The following is a 17,498-nucleotide window of genomic DNA, read 5'->3' as shown; positions in this document are numbered from 1 at the left end:
GACCACAGCCGGGTACTGCACATTCACCACCTGTTGATTAGAATGGGAAGCGGATGTGCAGTACCTGGCCATGGACGCTATCAGAAGACAGAGCAGCGCTGGAACTGAGCATTTCTATCTGCATCTGCCTGCTGCCACTACCGGGACTGAGATCAGCTGATTGGCGTGTCGGACCCTGGCCGATCAGACATTGATGACCTATCCTAAGGATAGGCCATCAATGTCAAAGTATTGGGCAATCACTTTAAATGATTCACTGCAACTCAGATTAGTGTAACTTTTTTAGGAATCTCAATTTATACATACAAGTAAGAAATGTGACAGGAGGTTTCATCATACAAGTTAACGAGATGTGACCAGTGGATAATTATCACAATGCAATGGATTATTATTATTTATTCCTAAAATCCAGAAAATTACCAAAGTTTCTTAATCTACAAATTATATATTTTTTTTCTTTTGGCGCCTACTCTATCCAAGTGTCCTATGCATTGTTCACATTTCGGTACATGATTCCTTGCCATATTCTAACCTTGACAAAAAGTGTTCTTCTTAATCCAAAAATATATTCTAACTTCATTTCTTCAAGTTTCAGACTCTGAGTAACCTTGTAGAGGTTGCAAGGGGAGGAAAAAAACCCCGCTTCAATTGTCTCTTACGTCTCATTAAGCCCTGCACGACTTCCAGCAATTTTTAGCTGGAGATAAAATCAGCAATATAAGTTTTAAAAGAGATCTAGATTTGTGGAGCCGAAGCCTCTCACCAAGATTGAGGCAGAAAAAGCCTACAGATGTCTGATGTGCATGTGCTCGCCATTAAATAATCTCTCAAAGAAAAAAAAAATGAAGACAATGCCGCTTTATTGTGTAGCCTCGTTATCTTCGATGAACGGACAAAGCGGCTCCATGGATATCTGATGGAAATAAGAACACTGGGAACTTTTAATTGTTTTACTGCCTAGAATATGGCACCAATGACCCGGGCTACATTTACCAGTCCGTTCTGCTGAGGAGGTATATCGGTGAAACATTTAAAATAATATATACATGTAGTACATAATCTAAAAGGGATCATATACCATTATAACAATGAAATGATCACTTAACCAATGTATTAAGGTGGCTTTACACACTGCAACATCGCAAACGACATCGCTGTAACGTCACCGGTTTTGTGACGTAATAGCGACCTCCCCAGCGACATTGCAGTGTGTGACACGCATCAGCGACCTGGCCCCTGCTGTGAGGTTGCTGATCGCTACAAATCGTTCAGGACCATTCTTTGGTCCTTTGTTTCCCGCTGTGCAGCATGATCGCTAGAAGGTCTCTGTGTAAAGGGGACTTTACAGCGACTTCGTTAGCGACTTCCCTTTCAAAAAGCTGCTTTACAACGTCCCCAAAGACTAGCTAGGTCGTTCTGCAGGTCCGGATCGCTGTTGCGTCGTTGGCCAGGTTTGCCTGTTTGACAGCTCACCAGAGACTTTGTAGCGATCCCGGCCAGGTTGGGATTGCTGGTGGGATCGCTAGAAAGTCTCAGTGTGTAAAGGGGCCTTTAGTTTGCCCCCAAAGTGGCACCCGCAATATGGAGACTTGGATAATCATGCAACAACCTGTAAGAAGAGGAAGGACACATTACGTAGCATTTCTTTCTGGGATCTAAGACAGAACCAGTCTTTGCGATTTAGCATGATAAAATAAAGGCATTGCCATAATGGAGCTGTTCTACAGATTCAATAAATACCTTCCCGGGAGTCTTCATTAAATTGTTGCGGTCGCAGCGCATGCGCAGATGGAGAGCTCAGCTAGACATTGAGACAAAACTGAATTTGTGCATCTGCAGCCAATGATGTAATTTTACAACATTTTATGACCACAGGGAGTAAATCAGTGCCTTTAGAAGAGGAAATAACCCTCAAAACGCCACACAGGTGTGCAGGCTTCCTGTTCCTCCCTGCAATGTCTCAGCATATTGGAGTCTCCTGTGCATCTACAGTAATGTCCTTTTAATGCACTGTGACGTTAATTCGGGACCACAGCCTCAGGGTGACTGTCAAGGACAGACTAGAGGCTTGCTACCCAGTCAGCAGCATCCAATGAACCCCGAAACTCTTTAACCGCTGTACAGGGATCTGGAATTACAAGGTACTGGAGGTCGCTGCCGATGCAAGGATGCAATCCAGAGAAAAATGGTAGTCAGGCAGGGTCAAAACCAGGAGGTACAGAAGAGGTAAAATCCGCAGGCAAAAGGGTGGTCAGTTAATCAGGCTAAGGTCAAACCGAAGATGGCAGCGAGGTACAAAAACGGCAGGTAGGTGAATAGTCAGAAATCACGCAGAAGTCAAAACACAGGTAGCAAAAGTTCAAGGGCAAGGTGAACCAGAATCGCTGCAGTGAATATACACAGACTATATCTGGCGGCAACCAGCAGACTGGAGGAGGAATAAGAAGGGTGTGGTGTCTGCCCCTTGGCCATAGCTGAAAGGTGATAACATTAGCTGGAAGGCACCCCCCCCACAGTCAGCCAGTGGTACTGCAGGTCACAGTCAAACCCAGCTTAGTGGATGGGCAGAGCCTGTGCCCACCAGAGCCACCGGTACTGACTCCTCCCCTATCACCAGCACTGCCCATGGTGGGAATACGGCGATGACTGAAGCAGAAGTTGCAGCAGCGGACTCTGGTGGAGACGTGAGATTATGGGCGGGTACTTGGATGACGCTGCTGATGACAATCACAGCGCCGCCCATAATCTCGCGCCTGCGCAATCACCTCACCAGCGGTCACACTTTGCACAGTGCTCAGTCCCGCGAGAGTGGCACTGGGCATGCGCGAGACTTTGGCAGGACAGTTACATCAGGAGGGCATCCTCATGTATGTAAATGAGCAATGGGGGACAGTGCACAGCGGCAGAAGGGGGAATAACGGAAGCCAGACAGCCCGCCCCCGTGACCATAAAAACACATTTGCATACAAAAAGGTAAGACTTCATAAAGTATTTTTTTAGGTCTCAAAGGGGGCACAATAGAAACAGGAACCTTTCTAGAATGCAACCCAGGAGCTGCAGAAGGGGAATCGTTTAGGTTTATTGCGAAATTTCTGCTGACAGGTTCCCTTTAAACAAGTTCACTTCAGCTTTGACTATAACACTTTCATAGATTTTTATATAAAAATTTACAAAATGGAGAAGAAAAAAAAAAGAAATCCAGTACCTATTGAGTTGTTGTTGATGTCTGACATCAAGAGCTTAACCATCTACATTCAAGACTTCTAGAAGAAAAAGATTCTTTTCTCACAACCTTCAATGAAATGGAATACTATTACTTCCGAATTACAAATAGGTGAAAGGATAAAAAGCAGAATAAGAAAGTCTATTGTACTGCCTGGCCAAAATAAGCAGCTTTAAACACTGACAGCTGCAGAGGGAATAGTACAGACATCTGCAACAGAGCAAGAAATTACCTATTGAGTTGTCCTGTTCTGTCTAATTATCTGTTTCAGGATACCTGGGATGATAACCTATGTGGAATTAACACAAACTGTAACACCATGTTAGACCCACAAACGTAAATGTATTTTATTATAATTTTATGTACCATACACCAGCACCAAGCAACAAGTATTTGTGAAGTGTAAAGGAAATGATGCATGGTTTTCTAAATATTTAAAAAATATAAATCTGAAAATTGTGAAGTGCATTTGTATTCAGCCCCCCCAAGTCAATACTTTGTAGGAACACACAAAATAGGTATCCCCTGCCTACTAGCGGCTCCATTCCTATACACTCTAAAAAGTCACACTAGAAGCCTCGATCACATTATAACAGGTAAATAAAGTGGTTTTATGTGTAAATTGAATGTTTTGCGCAGTAGTGCATACTATAAACTATATACTTTGTAGGAACACCTTTTGCTGCAATTACTGCTGCAAGTCTTTTGGTGGGGGGGATGTCTCTAACAGCTTTCCACATCTAGAGGCTGAAATTTTTACGCATTCTTCTTTGCAAAATAGCCCTAAAGGGTACTTTACACGCTGCGATCTCGCTTTCGAGATTTTAATGTGAGCGTACCCGCCCCCATCGGTTGTGCGACATGGGCAAATCGCTGCCCGTGCCACACAACCTCGTTAGTCCCCGTCACAAGGACATACCTGCCCTGCGACGTCGCTCTGGCCGGCGAACCATCTCCTTTCTAAGGGGACTGTTTGTGCGGTGTCACAGCGATGTCACACGGCAGGCGTCCAATAGAAGCGTAGGGGCGGAGATGAGCGGGATGTAACATCCCGCCCACCTCCTTCCTTCTGCATTGCCGGTGGAGGCAGGTAAGGAGATGTTCGTCGCTCCTGCGGTGTCACACATAGCGATGTGTGGTGCCGCAGGAGCGACGAACATCATACCAGCAGCAGCAACGATAATAAGGAAATGAGCGACGTGTCAACGAGCAACGATTTTTCATGTTTTTGTGCTCGTTGATCGTCGCTCATTTGTGTCACATGCTGCGATGTCGGTAACGGCGCCGGATGTGCGTCACTACTGACGTGTCCCCGATGATATATCGTTACCGATATTGCAGCGTGTAAAGCACCCTTTACTCAGTGAGATTGGATAGAGGTGTCTGTGAACAGCAATATTTAAGTCTTGCCACAGATTCTCAATGGGATTTAGGGCTGGACTGTGACTGGGCCACTCACACACATGAATATGTTTGATCTAAACCATCCATTGTAGCTCTGATAATATATTTACAATCATTGTCCTGCTGGCTGGCTTTCAAAAATGTCTTTGGTCTTTCCACTCTTCTTTCAAAAGGCCACATTTGTGGAGTATACATATTTGTCCTGTAGACAGATTCTCCCACCAGAGCTGTGGATCTCTGCAACTCCTCCAAAGTGACCATCAGCCTCTGGGCTACTGCTTTAATTAGTGCGCTCCTTGCTTGGGATCTCAGTTTTGGTAGATGGCCATGTCTTGGTAGGCGTAAAGTTGTGCCATGAGCCTTCCATTTTTGGATGATGGATTGAAAAGTTTTCTATTTTATTTTTTTTTATAACCTAACCCTGCTTTATTGATCTTCACAACTTTATCCCTGACCTGTCTGGTGTGTTCCTTGGTTTTCATGATGCTGGTTGATCCTTAGTGTTCTCAAACAAACCTCTGAGGCCTTCACAGAACAGCTGTAGTTATACTGAGACTAAATTACACAAAAGGTAGACACAATTTACTAATTAGATTTTTTCTGGGGGCAATTGGGCATTCATGATTTTATTTAGATGTATCCAACTACAAGGGACCGAATACAAATTCAAATCATAATTCACAGATCTATATTTTCAAAATATTTAGAAAACCATGTGTAATTTCCTTTGCTTTCACATATACCTGCTACTTTGTGTTGTTATAGCTCATAAAAATTACAATACAATACACAGATGTTTGTAGGGGTAACGTGGAAAAGATCACAGGGTGTAAATACTTTTTCGAGTCACTGTATATAAGGAACACCACCTCCTCCAGATTTAAATTCTGTGGTTTCACCTCTTCAGGCTCCACCTCTAATTTTCAGTTCTCATAAAACTAAAGGGGTTTAGAAAAGCTTCTATAACGTTCCCCATTCACAGTACCACAGATAAGTGTTGTTCTTTCTTTGTAGTACTTGATACAGAATCAGCAGCAGGGAAGACAAACAGCAGTACTGAGCAGTATAGCAATGAATCCAGCTCTACAATGAGCTGCAGCTCTATTTCCCTTGTCTGTTTGTCGATCACTGAGCTGAATGTTTCTCACCCCTCCGCGCTCCAAAGTGGGACCTATAACTTGAACCCCCTCATTGTACTGGTAGACCATTTTGCTTTCATCAACATGGATTTCAACTGCTTTTCCAGAATGGATGGTGAGTTCAGGAAGCCAGAAGAGGCTCATGGGTGAAGAAAGAAGCAGATCTCTCATAAGATGTGTTCCAAAATTTTATAGTCGCCAGTACTATGGATTTATGCAGAATCAACAGTAGACAACTACTTCATAACTATACAGTGTGTCCACCCATATCCTGTCCACCGCCATTAACTTGAAAACCGCGGCAGCTATAGGCATAGAAGTAGTGTCTAGGTATAGTAAAGTAGCCATGGGCTACGCAATGAAACCACCTATATCGTCACCTGGTGGAAAACAACGGAGTTAGCATTTTTATATTGAAAACGGAACAAGATAGAGAAAAAAAGTGAATCACAAAGTTGTAGGGCATCATCAATTCAATACGAATAGACACCTTGCATACAGAAACGCTATGATTAGAACGTGTAAAACTCACAAGGCTGCGGACGTAAAGCGATACCTCATGGAGACCTTCCTACAAGTCATTGGGTATGGTGGCTGCGTGGAGTGGCCTCCACGCTCACCTGACCTGACCCCATTGGACTTCTTTCTGAGAGGTCACATCAAACAGCAGGTGTATGTGACCCCTCCACCAACATTGCAGGACCTACAATGACGTATCACAGATGCTTGTGCAAACGTGTCACCTACTATATTGCACAACGTGCAGCAAGATACAGTATGCTGTCCAGAGTGCAGATGTGCATGACGGCGACGGTGGCCATTTTGAGCATCAAAGTTAAATGAACGCCACATGCGTGACCAGCTTTCAATGTATTGGAAGGGGGGGGGGGGGTCATGGATTTCATATCATAGCATTTCTGTATGCAAGGTGTCGATTCGTATTGAATGGATGATGCCCTACAATTTTTTAATGCACTTTTTTTCTGTATCATGTTGTTTTCGAAATAAAAATGCTAACTCCGTTGTTTTCCACCAGGTGGCGCTATAGGTGGTTTCATCGCGTAGCACATGGGTACTTTACTATACCTAGACACCACTTATATTCCTATAGCTGCCGCCGTTCTCAAGTTAGTAGCGGTGGACAGGATATGGGTGGACACACTGTATATTTAACTGTTTTTTTTTGTTGTTTTTTTTTTGGGGGGGTGGGGGGACTATATCTGTACAGTCATTCTAATACATGCATATCAATGTTTTACATATAATCATCAAAGATTTCCCCAGAGAACAATGGAAATTTTAGAAGAAATACGTATTTAACCCCTTACTGGCATACGCCGTACAGTTACATCTCATGTCGGCTCTCTGACTTTGAAGTGGACTGTGGAACTGAACCAGCATTTTTGCCGGTAGACGATGGCTGCATTATTCAGCCATCATCTGCCTGTAACAGCCGTGGGTGGTGTGAAGCTTTGTCAATGGCTGTTAACCTGTTAAATGCTGCAGTCAATCTGTGGACACAGTTTATTTGGCGCACAGTCCAGGGGTACAGAGATCTTTTCAGCTCATTTAACGTAAGAAAAACATTGATTTTTCCAAAAACATTCTACGGATCGCAGATATCAAGGTGGTATTAAGTGATTCAGCTTCCTATGATCTACATGACCATAAACATGACTTAGGGGGGGTTGATCCTACCGACAGAGGCAAACATACAGACAATACAGAAACAGACCCAGCAATAAAAGATCTGATTATCTAATTACAATCTAACAATTTGTAACGATAAATTGGAAACAGAGCATCAATCAATATTTCACGATCATTTTGCACAAAAAAATAATTGTCGTCAAACCTCAAAATTGCACAAATGAATCCATTTTAAAAATGTAACCAAAATTGTATCACATCAACATGAAACTCAGATTTACATTACAGTATTACAAGACAACGCATACAGACAAGTGTGCCATTACAGATATCTCTCAGAATTGAATAAATTGATAGGTTCCAAAAAAAAACCCCCAACATTTAGATATTATAGAACCAGTGCAGACAAGAGAAATAGCGTATTTAAAAAAAAAAAAAAATCTAAATTTATCTCTTTAGAGTTTAACAACTGCAAAAGGCAAAAACCAAATGTCCTATGTCCAGTCAGCACACTTTAGGTTATCTACATGAGACACATTCATGAAAGATATTCCATTCATTTCTATGGGGTTTGTAGAAAAAAAAAAATGTGCGTGCTTCAAAACAATTTAGGTAACTCAACCTTTCAGTAAAAGCCAAAAAGTTTTTTTTGTTTTATTTTTTTTAAAAAAAATACAGTATTTAGTGACCAAATATCAGATCTAGATACAATTTTTTTTAATGTGTTAGGCTATGTGCCCACAATCAGTATTTGCACCGTATTGGATGCAGCGTGCTTGAGCGGCGTTCAAAACGGTGACTTGTACAGTACAAGCATAGTGGATGGGATTTCTAGAAATCCCGTGCCCACTGTGCTTGTTTTTTCCGCAGCAAACACTGACCTGCGGTGCGTGTTTCCAGACCGCAGCATGTCAATTGTCTGCTGAGGATTTGCATGCGTCCTCCGGAGAACACAAGCGAGAGACCGCAGCGCACTGAACCCTGATCGTGGATACGAGCAGCTGCGGTCTCCTGCGGAGGAGACTCGTGGCCCAACAGGTCAGGACCCGCTGGGTCCAGGACACAGTGAGCCCTGATCGTGGGCACATACCCTTATTGTTAAAGGACAATCTCATAGGAGGAATTGTTAAACAGAAAAAAGAAAAAATGCAGGTTTTTTGGAAGTATGTGTTATTTTATTATGGTAGTGAATTGCGAAATATTTCTTGTTCCACATTTCTGGTGCCCAAATGGTCTATACAAGTAAATGAGAAGGAATCCTTAGCTCAGTTTCACAAGTAGTTTTTGGATTAGCAGCAAATAGAAAGGTGCATTGTACTGCAAGGTCAAGATAGGCAGCACTGACAATTACAAGGGGAAAAGTATAGAAAGGGCCACACCACTAATGTTTACTTCAAACTTCTGTTGACAAGCTGTTTGGCCAACAAGGGGGTTGGGATCCCAAAATACACCGCAACCCCACCACCACCCAAAAAAACAACAAAACAGCAGCTTGTGGTTTTTAAAGAAGATCGGGGATCAGATTTCACAGTACAAACTGAATATAATATTTAGCTCACTTGGACCTGATGAGATTGGTGGACTCATTTTAAAAATTCATGTCAGGATGACTTTATCCTATTAGTTGGCCTCAAAATACTCATTTTAACCCCTTCTTCACTGGGCGAATTTCCATTTTTGCGCTTTTGTTTATTTTTCCTCTTCTTCCAAGACCCATATCTATTTTATTTATTTGTCCAGATAGCTGTATGGGGGCTTTTTTTGCGGGATAAGTTGTACTTTTCAATTACATCATTCATTTATCATGTGAAGCACTGGAAAGCAGGAAAAAAATGCAAGTGTCTTAGGCTAGTTCCACACATCCGTCTTATCGCCGGTTTGGCGGATCCGGCGCACTCCAGTACAGTGCATACATTACAATGGCAGCGCGACAAGCTCCGGTCACATGCAGTCATGTGACCGGAGCATGTGACCCGGAAGTTGCCGCGCTGCCATTGTACTGTAAAACACTGTACTGGAGTGGACCTGCTCTGCCAATCTGGCGAAAACATGGATGTGTGGAACGGCCCTTAGGCCATGTGCGCATGTTGCGTTCAGTTACTTGCAGAAATGAACGCATCCTCTGGCAAAATTTGACAGTCAAATTTGGTTTTGACCACATAAACGCATGCGTATTTATAGCGTTTTTGCCGCGTTTTACATGCATTTTCAGTGCTTAATTTGAGATGCGTTTTCAATACAAATATACCACTAAAGTTTGACCAAACAGTAGGAAAAAAATGGAAAAAAAAAATTACCTTTAAATCATACACTATAATGATAATTTTCCGAAAATAATTAATGAGATTTTACAATTATGTTCAAAATAAAAGTAAAAGTATTGTTTAATTCATTTTTTTAACATCGGAATGGATGTGAGGGCAAATGGAAACCCCACTATAATGACAAAAACAGATGCTTTTATTTTGTCAAAATTTAGCATCAAAAAAGCATGACAAACGCTAGAAATTTCTTTTAGGATGCGCTTTGAGGATTCTCATTGACTTCAATGTTATCAAAATGCAGCTAAAATGGCAAAAACAATTGACATGCGTCTACAAATGCAGCGATTTTGACAAATTTATGTCACCAAAACTGCTATGTTTTTAAAAGCATCGTGCGCACAAGAAAGCCCTATTTTCCATAGACTTTGCCTAAAAATCAAAACGCATGCAATTTTGCATTAAAACGCTGCAGCACAAAACGCTGCGGAAACGCATGAAAAAAACGCTACATGCGCACATAGCCTTAAAGTTGCAAACAAAAAAAAAAGTGCAATTCCGCTTTTTTTTTTTTTCTTTTCTATCATGTTCACTATATGGTAAAACTGACTGGGCAATATGATTCTCCAGGTCTGTACGAGTCCGCAGATCCCAAGCAACAGTTTTGGGGTTAAGTGGTGAAAAAAAACAAAAAACGGAGACATTTGTAAGAATTTTTTTTTCCGCTTTTGTCACCATTTTTGATCACTTTTTTTGCACCGTGAGCGGACATTTTCACTGATTTTTTTTTTTCTATAGATCTGATGTTTTGATCGCCTCTTATTGTACTGTTGTGGAGGCCAAAAAAGACCATTAATTCTGGTGTTTTCATTTTTTTTTTTCCTCTTTATCCTGTATTCCAATTGGATTATTTTATATTGTGATAGATCGGACTTTTAGGAATGCAGCGATTCCAAATATAGTTTTTTTTTGTTTTATGTCTAATGGGGCAAAATGGGGGTGATTTACGAGTTAATATTTTTTTCATATTTTAAAAACTTTTTTCCACCTTTTACTGTATTTAACAGGCACTTGATGAAGCTACAATCGTCCACCAGCATTGCTCTGTATAGAAGAATACACGATCTGCTATGAACGTCTTCTCGCAGCTGCCATTCACAGGCGGATCGTAATGACACAGGGGTCATGACAATCTATCGGCACCATTCCGATCACATCACAGGAGTGGGAATGACGCGCTCCCCGCTGGCACATGGTAATTTCTGTCGTCAGAGATTGAAGACGGGATATATCACCAACTTAGCTGCACGGTCGGATCTCTGATACATCCAGGGCTGTTTGGCACATGATGGCTCATTAAAAAATCAGCCATCATGTGCAGGGAAAGATGTGGGCCTGGCTTGCGAGTCTGCATCAAAGGCAGGGACACAACCTTTGATATACCGTTATGTCAAAGGTCGTGGATGGGGTTAATGTTAAGAGGTAAAACTTTAAGAAGCTGATACAACCATTCTGACATGGATTTTTAAAGTATACCAACCTGCCAGCCTTAAGTTAATATTAATTGTAACTTACATTTTATCTGGCCCTAAAAATGAAGTGGGTAAGGGAGGAATAGTCATGCTACACTATATTGGAAACATCAGACAAACTAAGGCCTCATTCAATGGTTTGTGAGTCATGTATGTGTTCTGCATTTTTTCACGGACAGAAAATGTACTCAGTCTGTGAGGCCGTTCACAAATCTGTAGTTTTTGCAGACTTAGAGGTCCGCTAAAAATCAAAGTGGCATATCCTTTTTTTGTTCTATATCATGGATGAAAACCTCCCGTACAAGCGTATGAGTCCATGTGATGGCTTCTGTGTGCTGTCTTGCAATGAATAGTCGACGCTTTGCAATGTATTTATTTCTTCATCAAAAAATTCCCTACACTGATGGTAAAAATTGACTCACTGATGATACTCCGATCCAAAACATTAACAATTGTCCGGTTTTTACATTCGAGAAAAATGGTGGATGTCTGAACGAGGCCTAGTTGTATGGTCCGTGTTACAAACACAATCCCTGAACCAACAGTCATAGGAGCCCATGAGGTTGCCGGGTCAGGGCAGGAAACCCGTGGGCAAGACTATATGCCTAATGATGAGCAAGTATCAAAATACCCGGATTCGCAATACTCGTAACGAGTACTGTCTAATACTCATGTATTCTTTCCGAATAGCGTGTGCAATGCATGTCAATGGGGAAAACTCGCAATGCAACGAGTAACTCGAATTCGTGCGTATAGTGAGGAATTCTAGTTACTCGTTACATTCCGAGTATTCCCCATTAACTTGCATTGCCCACACTTATCAGAAAGAATACGCGAGTATTAGACAGTACTTGATAAGAGTATCGCGAATACGCGAGTATTAGACAGTACTTGTTAAGAGTATCGCGAATCCGAGTATTTCGATACTCGCTCATCATTAGTTACGCATTCTAGGTCCAGAGATCTCATCAGTAAATGAAAAGAAAAAAATTGTGTAACTCTAAAGTAGAGAATAAACGGTGCATTACACCATGGAGCAGACATGCTGACAAGTGCAAGAATAAAACTTTAAAATTAGACTTATTTTTCACATGAGCCCATTGCTTTAATTAATTACAGTCGTAACCATTGAACAAAACATTCTTTTATTTTTTTTTTTTTAAATAATTCTTTTATTTAAGAAAGAGACACAAACATTCAATTTAATTGTCAAACAGGGAAGAACATGTACTGTCATCTCATGGCAATTCATCTACGAAATGTTTTTTTTGTGTTTTTTTTTCTTTATTATTTTTCATCAAGAAGAAACTAGATGATCATCAACATTTGTACTTCTATTAACCCGTAACTCCCCAGACACAAGAATTTACCAAAATGTGCTCAACAATATTAGAAAACAATACTAGGCGAACACGGGGATCACTAATATACAGATGGAATTGTTTTCTTTATACAGTATTGGACATGGGACTTGTATAATTTAAGAAACCAATAATTGGCACAAGGTTTCTATCCAATGAGCAATGCAAAAAAATAAATTGTCTAAAATCTTGGACGTCTTATGTTGGTTACATTAATATGTAAGATGTAAAACATGTACTTCCACAATTTGTCTAAGGCTGCTCTCCAATAGCCACATTGTAGCATCATATTACGACCCTAAGACCCAGATTCCCACAGTTCCTTTGAGTCCAGGTCAGGCCGGTATAATATGGATGATAAAATGTGGAGGAATTGTAATTGCTTGAACTGGCCGAAGGGTTGCGAGAAGTAACTTCTTGGTGTTTAGTAACATCTTGTGACTTAACTCCTCATCTTCTATGGAGTGGCCAGGATAGCGACAACAAACCCAACGAGGCCCTATAAAATTGTACTTTTAGACATTTCAGTAGGATATAACAATAGTAAGTGGTGCAGTAAGAGCCTCCATTTCTGCAGCATCTTCTGACAAATATGTCTTGAAGGCTACCAGAAAGTCCCCCATTGTCTGCTTGAAGGGCATAGAACCAATTCAAAGGGGTGATTTTTACTTGTCTGATGCAAATTTCCCTCTATAAACAAAAAAAATACAAAACAAAATACCCCAAAAACAAAAAAAACAAAAACAAAACCCAAAACAAAACCAGAAATGAACCCCCTACCCAATTTTAATTGCATTAACTGTCATGGAAATGTTGGGCTTGAAGTTCCAAAGTATAGAAGGGAATAGTTGATTAAGAGGTTTGTCTGGTAAAGACAGGTATTATTACATCAAAACTAGGGATGAACTTTCAACAGGATTAGAAAAATTAGGATTTATTACCTCTTTTCTTCCCTAGAGTAACGCTAACACTTTTTAGGATATACATTCTTTCCTGATAGTCTAATAAAGCAAAGTCTATTAATTCGGAAAGAACTATAAGAAATCCAAATCCGTGACCTTACCAGTTTCTAGACAAAAAAAAAAAAAAAAAAAATAGAAAACTGCATTCCCTCTAAAATAATAAAAAGCACACCCTCACTTAAGTACATGTAGTAGTCAAAAAAGATGAAAAACTCACAAATCCAACTACACCAAAAATATCCTCAAAATCAGTGACAGCAATCAGGAGGTTCTTCATTAAATAAAATGTTAGAGTTTATTCCACTGCTAAGTTTCCAAACAAAGTGACGTTTCTACCCACACAGGGGTCTTCCACACTTGACATTATGAAGTTTTATTGAAACCCCCCTTGGATTCTGTTACACTGCTTTATTGGTATTTTTGTTTCTAAGTCTAAGAAACAGTCATCACTCTTTTCAAAACTATAGAACCTTAAAATAAACTTTATTTTCAGCTTTATTATCAAAGCAAATATCTGTTCAAAACTTTGGATACTTGGGTTATTTCTAAGGCTCCTTTCACACTGTGTTCTGACCTTTGTTCAGTGGTCCCATGGGGGCCTTTGACTATAATGGTGCAGATGGAGTCACCATGTGCTCTGTCGTGCATTGCTTTCACGAGTATAAGGCCTATTGGAGGTGACCCATGGTGACTTTGTCTGCACCATTATAGTCAATGGTCCCATCGGCGCATGCGTCCGAAACCAGTTTTGCTGAAGGGGGGGGTGACTGCTTTGGTCGAAAATTATTACAGTAGCATTACAACGCAGTGTGAAAGCGTCCTAAGGATTTTTAAACAACCTAGACTGGGATACAGCCACCATGAAGTGTTGCTATTAGCCTGGTAAAGGTGAGGACAGACAATCTTCGATAAGTAAAATGTGCTTTTTCTACCCAAGTATCATGTATTAAGTATACAAAAGAATATTTCTAAGCCTGGTGTTTGGCACTGGAGGGCTACACTGGCAGCTCATATTATAAAATGCATAACAAAAACTATCAAACTGTTGTCGGAAAAAGTTTAGAAATTAATCAAAACTGCAATGAATGTTATGAAATTAAAAATATATATATTTGCCAGTTTAATCCATTGCCGATGCAGCACCATTGCTTCTGTGGCTCCAGCTGGTCTTTAATTACTTGTCCAACAGTGATGTCACAGATATTCATATGACCGCTGCAGCCAATCAATGCCAATGCTATTGACGGGCCAAAGTGGTCATGCGGATGTACAACGTGTTGTAAACAAAAACCAGCAGTGACCATAAGAGAGTTGGCAATAAAGCAGACAATGGCTTCAAGATGGCATCACATAAAAAAAATAAGGTTAGTGAATACACAACGCAGATAGATCGGCAGATCCAACCGCTAATAAAATTTTTCCATAGTTTAACTATTTGGTGAATTATTCATAGGGCGTAACGGAACAGTTCTAATAAACGGATAAACAAAGCTGTTATATTCTCTGGCAACATTGGCTTTCATGACCTTGTTTAACCTTGAGTTATGTGGATGCGCTTCTTCAAAATGACACATGACCTATACATTAATACATATATACAATACAGATAACTTTTAGATTTAGCTAGACTTTTTCTGGAGTGTTATTATTCATGTGCAAAAAAGGAAGCCGGCCGAGTTATTGCTGACTATTATCTCTTAGTGGCAAAGTCAACTGCACCAGTTAGCAAATTAATCCTAAATTCATATATTTTAAAGAGTGTTAACAATTTAATATAACATTACCAGCCAAGCAATGGAAATCGGAAGAATTTATAGTTTTAAAACAAATATTTGGAGGATAAAATTGAAATCCCACCTTTTTATTTTCAGAAAATTGCTCTAAATGTTGTCAAAGTCATCCTTAAGAAGGTCAATTCATAGTTGCTGAAATTGCTATTTGAGAGTGTTACAAATTGTTCATAACGGCATCTCGGAGCTAAAGTGCTTTAAATTTGCTTTAATATTTTGGTGATTGAAAAATCACATTGTGTGCCCGATTTCAATTTTGACAAAAACAGACTCCTACAAGATGATGATTTTAACTCTACACAATGCACGGGCAATGGGCTGACGTGGAAGTGCCAGTACAGCCAAGCATAGATAGGAAATTAGTTTTGGAACTGTGAAGAAGACTTAAAGAGAGATGCACTTTTGTAAACCATACTTCAGTTTACTACTAGACACGCTACATAAAAACTTTTGGAAATATGCAAGTTTTGTACTTTATTGTTAAATCCTATCCAGATCTGCATTCTGAAATATATTGTTGGCCCCTGGTGGTTCAGTGTCTGTAAAGCACATAATCGGCTGATTTGTACTCTAAGACATGTAGTTTTTACACCAGACACCGCAAAATAATCTGAATTAGAAAACATGGTCAAGGACTTAAAGGGAACCGGTTATCATATTCATGCTGCCCAAACCACTGGCTGCGTGATTACAGCCAAGTATGTTGTACTGTAAAGCACTTTGTCTTTTCAAAGTAGGTCTACTCTGAAATGCCATTTGGGGACTAATTTCTATTGCATGTCAAGTCCACGTCGGGTCCCTACCGGCTTCTCCTGCCCCGCTTGAGTTGACTGACCAGTCTCTCCTTATGTACACATAGAGAGTGATTTAACAGTCTCCTGGAACAGGGCAAGAAAAAGCCAATACATCCAAGACCGATAGTTCCCTGCCGGTTTTACAAAGAAGGTCTACTCTGAAACCATATCAAAGTAATACATACCGGGCTGAAATCAAACAATTGACGACTATCCTTGGGATAGTTGATCAATACAAGATTGGTAGGGCTAAGAAACCTGGTACCCCAACTAATTAGCTGAAAAAAGTGTAGTATTCAACAGTGACTACTAAGCAATGGACAGAACCACTGTGTTCTGTTCTATACGCTGCTTATATCCAGTCACTCCTGAAGTAGATATCAGCTGGTCGGTCAGAGGAGCCGGGAGTCCGACCACCACCAATCTCATATCTATGACCTATCCTGAGGATACCCCTTTAAGGCGAAGTGCACATTGCCAGCGTATACCTTAATTTTGTCATTGGCCGCCCTCTAGCCGGTATGATTCTGCCATTTATTTAATAATTTTTGCAGTGGGCGGTTATAATGGTCAACACAAATTGTGGCAAATGTCAGCCACATGCTTTAAGATCTTATACTCCCGACAATGGCTACTAAAGAGGTGTGCTCTAACCCTGTGTCAGGAAGTAATAATGGAGGGATCACTGAAACTAACAGCTAGAGTAACCAGTAGCATTCTGAATGCAGCTCTGGGGTATAATACATCCCGTAACTAAAGATATGTGAAAGAGAACCTGTCATCAGGATTAGGCATGAGAAACTGTTTGTATAGGCGTAAAGTCACTGCTCTGCTGATTCAATAGGCACCTTCACTGTAGAAATCCGCAGCCTGGTTTTTCTTTAATCACCATTAGAGGTTTTGGTGCAATGAGCTGTTCGTGCATCGTGGCGAGACTGTGGGGAGAGTCTTCATCTTCAAGCGGTTTAAAATTTGGCGCCGTTCTTAGTCATAGGCGGCGCTTATGCAGATTGAACTGGTTGCAGGCTTCAGTAAAATGGCGCTGTTGTCAATGCATACGCACATAGACCTCCCTTCAGGAAAATGGTGCAGTTGCGGCGCATGCGCAGATCGCGATCATGGCTAAATGACGAGCTGAGATCTCAATCTTTGCATGCGCTGACAACAGCTAAGGATTGTGCCATATTTTAAACAGCATGAAGATACTTACATCAGAGGCAGCTGAGAGGTGGTGGGAGAAATGAAGGCCCCCCCCCCCCCCCACAGCCCCACTACAATGCATAAACAGCTCATTGCACCAAAACGTCTAATGGTGATTAAAGAATAACCAGGCTGCGGAATTCTACAATGAAGGCACCTATTAAATCAGAAGAACAGCACCT

Source organism: Anomaloglossus baeobatrachus, chromosome 6, assembly GCF_048569485.1.
Source record: "Anomaloglossus baeobatrachus isolate aAnoBae1 chromosome 6, aAnoBae1.hap1, whole genome shotgun sequence".
NCBI lineage: Eukaryota > Metazoa > Chordata > Amphibia > Anura > Aromobatidae > Anomaloglossus > Anomaloglossus baeobatrachus.
Note: the sequence above shows the minus strand (reverse complement) of the source record.